The following is a 7,643-nucleotide window of genomic DNA, read 5'->3' as shown; positions in this document are numbered from 1 at the left end:
TTATAAACCAATAAATTGAATAACCTAGAACAAATGGATACATCCCAAGAAACACAGTACACCAAGACTGAACCATGAAAACAGAAAATCGCAACAAAGAAAAGCCCAGGAACAGATGGCTTCACTGGTGACTTCTACCAAACACTTACAAATAACAAAAAATAATTAACATCACCTCTCAAACTCATCCAAAAAACTGAAGAGGAGAAAATACTCTCAAACTCATTTTATGAGGTCAGCATTACCCTGATACTAAATCCAAAGACACTGCAGGCCAATATTCCTGATATACGTAGATGCAAACATTCTCAAAACAACACTAGTAAACTGAATTAAACAGCACATGAAAATGATCATACATGTAATCAAGTGGGATTTATCTCTGAGATTGAAGGAAGTTTCAATATACATAAATCCTTACCATTAAAAAAGGAGGAATATGGAGAAACGTTTGGAAGTGATGGATATGTCTATTACTTTGTGTTCTGATGGTTTCGTGGGTGTGTGCACATGTCCAACCTCATCAGCTTGTATACACTAAGTATGTCAATTTTGTATATTTCAGCTATATCTCATTAAGAAAAAAAGAAATATGTAAGTTTGTTAAGATTACTCAGTTTAGATATATAGTCACATTTTTTTTCCTACCATAATCTATTGCAACACAACACTTCATCTTTTAACCTCTCTTGCTTTTGGTTCTTTTTGGTGTCAATTATGTTTATTGAATACATATCTTTTATCACAGGAGTGACAATGACTCAAAAATATGCATGAAAATTAGTGAAATTGAATTATACCTAATAAAATCTGAAAATAATTAAATCATCAAAAATCTACTAAAAAAGGGAAAAAAGTAGAAGTAGTTTCTATAAGTAAGAAAAAGTTAATATTCCATGAAGATTCACAAAATTTGAAAAATATTAAAAGAGGCAATACTTTCCAAGAAATATTATAAGGTGGACAGTATTTGATACTTAAACTATACAAGAAGATTTCAAAAAATATTTGAATTTTCTTAATTTAATTAAAAAATAATGAACACTAATAAAAATTTACAAATAAAATACAACTTTTTAATAGAAAATAAACAAATAAAATAAAAAATTGTGTGTGAGTCATCATGAATGAAGTTTCCAAGAGAAAATTTTTCTTTTCCAAGTACCTGATGCTGGGCAACAATGACCCCAAAACTTCATGTCTCAAACAATACTATATTTTATGATCTCATAATTTCTGAGTCAGGAATCCAGGAAGAACTCAGCTGGGAGGTCCCAGTGCAGAGTACCTCCTGTGGCCAGGTGTCGACTGGCACTGGAACAGCAGGCTTCTGCAGCAGTTGGAGGATGCCTGGGAATCTCTCGGTCTCTCTCTCTCTCTCTGCAGGTGGCTAGATTGCTCCCATCATAAAAGCTTCAGAGAAGTAGATTTTACAGAGAGGCTGAGATATCCAAGATCAAGTATTACTGAAGGAACAAAGTGGAATACACAATATATTATGACTTGGCCTCAAACATCATAGAACATCATTTCTGGCACATTCTTGTTCAAAGCAATTTTAAAGGCCTTCCCGGATGCAAGTGTAGGGAGACGTACATTTTACCTCTTGAGGAGGAAGCAGTAAGTTTCTAGAAAGGCTGTGACTGGGAGATATAGCTGTACCAATTTTTAGAAAATGTAATCTACCACAGTTCACGGCCGAATATTTCCTACTGCAAAGCAAAATATACTCATTCCTCTGTCAAAACCCACCCACCTCAAATAAAACCTCAGCACCAGGCCCATCAGTGTAGAGTTCTAGGATCTCTTCATATAAATAAGATCCAGGGAGAAATGCCACATCTCAGGCACAGCTGTTTGTGTCAGCTCTGGTGTCATCTTTTTATCTGATGACTTGTGAACTAAAGAGAAAGTTACCTGCCCTCCCACACATGCTATTTAATGACAGGACAGGCGTTGGTCACAGCCAAAGACACATCTGTTCAACAATGGTGAAAAAAGAAGGCATGAAGCCCTCACTGGTCATGGCAATTCTGAAGTCCAGCTAGACACATGCCCCTTAGTTAAGGCTCAGTGTTGTGGTCCAGGAATACTTCTCAACAGCCTGTGGCTTCCCTCTCTGAGTTCTTGGGTCTTTCCTCTCTGTCTTTACTTCTTTTGAATAAATAAACTGACTTTTCAACAGAGCAGAATTTTCAGTCAGATTCCCACAACAGTCAAGTGTCTAAAAGCCTCTCTTCATTGTATAATGTCTCGGTTCCCGCACAGAACAGGAGTCCTCAAGACCACTTTTACTTATGACACCAACTGCAAGTTTGAGGGTCCTTGAAACCATGCTCAGGTTCAATAATTTGCCGTAAATAGTCACAGAATTCAGAAAAAACATTATCCTGTGGTTATGTTTGATTACAGTAAAAGGGATCTAGGCTAAAATCGGACAAAGGAGGAGTGGCATGCAGCGGGTCCAGGAGAGAGCAGGCACCAGCTTCCAATTGTCCCCTCCTGGTAGAGTCATCCAGTTCTTCTTACTTACTTCTCCCAGTATTGATGTGTGGCCACATGCACAGAATATTGTAACCAAGCAAGCCTATCTGAGACTTCATGACAAGAATTTTAATTTGGGTTCAATCACATCACTAACAATAAATGCATATGTGGCTTAACTTGGTCTCAAGCCCCTCTTGAGGTCACAATGACACTGCATGGTGCAGGGCTTCCCACCTTAAGTCACAGTGTTGACACAGACTATCTCATGTGGCCCAAAGGCCCCAGGAAAAGAAAAAATTTTCAGACAGTACATTTGAAAGGCTTAGAGGTTCCCTTCCAGGAGCTGAGGGCAAAGGGCAAACCTGTCTTCAGCAAATGCTAATGCATTACTGCACAGGTCCCTTTAGTCCATGCTGGCCAGAAAATCTATGTTTAAAGCTCTGTGGGTTTTCTATGAATTTTGTTGGCATTTACTCCATTAGAGAGAACCACAAGTATCAATCTCTTCAAGGTAAGCTTTTAGGTACCTTGAGATCACTATGAGTCAACTGTGGGACAGACCTCCTAAGGTCTTAGAAGCCTCATCATGTACCACAGAAAATCTGTGGGTTATGCCCTTAAGATTTTGGAAAGCCTTCTGCCTATGTGCTGTGTGTTATATGAGCTATTTCCTTAGGTTTTTACGGGGTCTTAATAAAATATTTTATATTCCCATCTTGGATTTGATATTTGGCTTGGGGCTTTTTCTTAATTACAGAAATCCTTTGCCATCTGAAGAGGCTGGAAATGGTAATTTTATTTCTTAACCCAGCAAGTCTTGACTCCTTTAAATTTGAAAGTTTATTCTTTAGCTCATTTTCTCCTTTCTCCTTTTATAGTAGATGATAAGGAAAGGTCAAATGGCAATATTCTGCCTGGGAAACTTGTTATATTATCATGCTAATTATGTATATTTTCTATATTCTCCTTTACCATGGAAACAAAATATTGACACCTTATGTCACTGTATAAAATGGGTCCCCTTCCCTTGAGCTTTAATAACACTTCCCTTACTTTTCCTTAAGTCCTCATTGACAGTCCCCTCGAGTACCTATAAGCCTATGCTAACATACTTCTTGAGGCCGTTTAGGCTTTTGCTAACAGTCTTTTCCAGATCTTTCCAACTTTTACCAATACATATTTTTAGTTTATTTTTATTGTATCACTCGATTTCTGGTAATAAAGCCTATTCTGGTTAATATTGCTGTGTAATAAATGAAACCACTTATGTTTATGGATTCTATTGTTCAGTAACTCAGACAGGGCATAGTGGGGAAGGGGTTCTCTCTGTTCTTAAATATCTAGGAAGATTCTGTGACTGGGAGCTGGAATCAACTGGAAGTATCTTTACTCAGATGTCTGACAGCTGATGTGTCTGTCAGCTTGGACATCAGCTGGAGCTGTTGGCCAAAGCACCTATCCTTGGTTTCTCCCTGTGTCCTGGATCTTTTCAGAACCTGGTGGCCTAAGGGCAGACTCTTTACATGATTGCTAAAATCTTTCATGAATGGCCATTCCAGTGAGTGAAGCAGAAAGTGTATTGCCTTTTATGACCTAGCGTTGGGAGTTATGCAGTGTGTTTTACTGGTTCAAACACAAAACTTTGACAAATTTTAAGGAGAGAAGTTGTAAAATGGCACAGATTTTAATACTCTGTGGAAAATTCAACATAACTTACAAATTAACATAGGTTACATATACTTTGAAATGAAATAAGAAAAACACTTAAAACATTTAAAATGTAGTCTTATAAAGAGATATTATACCATTTGATGCATATATTAGAAGAAAGAATAAGGCAAATATTAATGACTAAGAATCTACATAAAGAATTTAGGCAAAGAATACCCAATGCAGCACATAAAAGGAAAAAGAATAAAAAAGGTCAGAGAAAATTATAATATGATAGAAAGCAGCAGTACACAAAATAAAAATATTTTAGGAAGGTGAGGCAGCATTATTCACAACAGTCAATACTTGGAAACAACCCAAGTTCCCAACAATGGATGAATGGATGAAGAAGATGTGGTATATATACACAATGAGATACTACTCAGCCATGAAAAAAGGTAAAATTGTGACATTTCTGACAACACGGCTAGTCCTTGAGGGTATTATGCTAAGTGAAATAAGTCAGACAGAAAGACAAATACTGTATGATTTCACTCATATGTAGAGGATAAACAAGCAAACACATACATAAGGAGAGCAGATTGGTGGTTAACAGAGGAGAAGGGGACGATGGGAGGACAAAAGGGGTAAAAGGGGAAATATGCATGGTAATGGATAGAAACTAGACTTTTGGTGGTGAACACAATGGCATCTATACAGAAGCTGAAATATAAAAAAGTACACCTGAAATTTGCATGTGTTATAAACCAATGTGACCTCAGTAAAATAATTTTAAAAAAAGAAAACATGAAAATTATTGACATTTTATAAAGAATTGAATATAAGTGTTGGACATCTGGGTGAGTGAAGGGTCAAGGAATAGGATCTTTTTGAAAAAATTTATATTTTGAAAAAGAGGCAATCTCTGAGAATGCTTACATTCCTTTAGTTTTGTACAATTTTAGGATACTTAAGATGCAGAAAAGTTTAGAATAACAAGTATTTTATTAACCCCTCCCTGCATTCATAAATATTAATATTATATTTGTTTTCTATTGATTGACTAAAGACATATTAATTAATAAATATTAATAAAATGATAAATCTATTTGTTTTTCACCAAGTGACTGTCCCATCTTCCTCCAGAATTTCATTATTTGGTGTGCTCTATTCAAGTCCTTACTAATACTTTTAAATACATGTATGTCTTACTAAAAAGTATATAAAATTGCTGCAGGTTTAATTTTAAGAAAATAGAAATGGTTTCATTTTATAAGAATTCTTATCTATTTTACCACATTCACTTAGGTTTTTCTTCATGACATCATCCAGGTTGACTTTAGAGCTCTATTATGGATTTAAGTGAAGATGTACTTGGAAAGAAAATATGTTTTTAAAAATTATTATTAATATGTAAAGTCCAAAACCAATATACCATGTATGTTAACATTGTGTGAGCGGCAGTAAAGAGAAAAGCTTTTAGGCAAAAAGCTAAATAAGAATACAATTAAATACAGATCAAAGAAATATATGGCCCATGGAGTTCCTCAGGCTGCAAAGCTTTCTCAGCACTCCTGATCTCCTAATTTAAAAACTAGTTAATTATGGGGGCTGGCCCCATGGCTTAGTGGTTGTTTCATACACTCTGCTTCGGTGGCCCGGTTTGCAGGTTCAGATCCCAGCCACAGAACTATACCACGCATCAGCCATGTTGTGGCAGAGACCCAAAAATAAAATAGAGGAAGATTGACACAGATGTTAGCTCAGGGGTGATCTTTCTCAAGCAAAGAAAAAAAAGGAGGAAGATTGGCAACAGATGTCAGCTCAGGGCTAATGTTCCTCAGCGAAAACAAAGAAAAAACTAATTAATTATGTAATATAAGTCCAACTTGAAAAAGTTGATTAGTCTGATATTCTGTGTATAATTCAAGGATGTGGCACAATTGCTTGAAACTTTATTTTGTAGAAGAAAAAAATGGCAAATTTTTAGAAGGTGACGACGTAAGTAATCAATAAGCCTGAAATAATCATAAGCATTTTGCAATCTTAATTATTGTCTCTAGGTTTTTGTTTTTTTTTAGGGTTGGCATATAATGTAGTGTTGCACAAGGATGAATGACAGACTAAGCTTTTAGAAGGTTTTAAATGGGAATCGTATGCAGAAAGAATGAAAAAAGTAAAGATTCTTAAAAAAATTAAGTGACGTGTTGTAGTTATCCACACAATAAGGACTGGGTTTCTAGACAAGCATTCTAAATATGAGAAACATTTCTAAGAGAATTTGGAATATACTAAGAATTTAGGACATGGTGAATATCTATTAGAATTGTTGAGTTGTTAGATTCATGCAATAGATGAATAACGCTCAGATAGAGTTTAGAAGGATATAAAGGTGAAAGAGACAGGACAGCCCTACCATTTGTTCACAGGTTAGTGGGGGGCCATTTAGAATAACAATTTATTACACTGGAATATGGTAAACAGAAATAGAGAGGTGTGTTTTAAACTTTATATATAGTCTTCTAGTTATTTAGAGTTCCAGGAGAAATGAATTTTTTAAAATAATTATGGTAAGAAGTAATTAGCAGGTTAGAGATGTCAACAAACATTAGAGTGACAGAAAGCAGATAGAAATCAGTGGATGAATAAATCAAAGTCCCCGCACAAATACGTGAATAAAAGAGTAAGCTGACAAGAAATAGTCTCCATGTAAGGGCTCAGAGTGCCTTGAAATCTCCTGGGAAGAATGGATGAGAATGAAAAATGTAGCTTTGAGAGGGAGATTAAGTGAAAGACTTTTACTGAAAAAGATGCAGACCTGACCCCCACCATCCCTTTCTTTCCTACCTCTGCATACAGTGCAGTCAGAAAGGAGACATTTACTAGAAACAAAAATATCCAAAGATCTGTTGGAGTTACATTGGTCAGACTGCCTGGAGGTATTATGGCTTCTAGTGTAATATAAGCAGCCCGGGAAAGCTTTTCTTCTTTTGGCGCTTGTTGCCTCCAGATCAACAATCTGTTTCTACAGCCACAACATAAAGTTTGCTCATTCATCCAGGCCAGCACACTGAGTTGTGTGAAGTCCTAAAGCAACCACCCCCTTTGCAGGAGAGGGTTAGAGAAGAAAGGACAATATCTGAACCACAAAAGAAAAAACACCAGCATTTCCTTTAACAAATGTCTTGATTCACCAAGTATCTAATGAATGTGACTCACTAAATCTCTGTCTTGATGGAATTTACATCCTAATGAGGAGAGTCAGACAAAAAGCAGAAAAACTAGTATAGTCTTAGATGAGAGAAATACCAAGTAGAAAAAAAGGTAAGGTAGGTAGCTTATGTAGAGAGAGGCCATGAAGCTCTATGAAGTGGAAAGCATTTGAATAAGAGCCTGAAAGCAGTGAGGGACTTGGTCTAAGGCACAGAGGGTGGTCAGAGGGAACAGCCAGTGCAAACACCCTGGATTAGAGCATTCGAATGTGTTCCAGAGATGAAGAGGCTAGT

The sequence above is a fragment of the Equus asinus genome, chromosome 10, assembly GCF_041296235.1.
Source record: "Equus asinus isolate D_3611 breed Donkey chromosome 10, EquAss-T2T_v2, whole genome shotgun sequence".
NCBI classification, from domain to species: domain Eukaryota; kingdom Metazoa; phylum Chordata; class Mammalia; order Perissodactyla; family Equidae; genus Equus; species Equus asinus.
Note: the sequence above shows the minus strand (reverse complement) of the source record.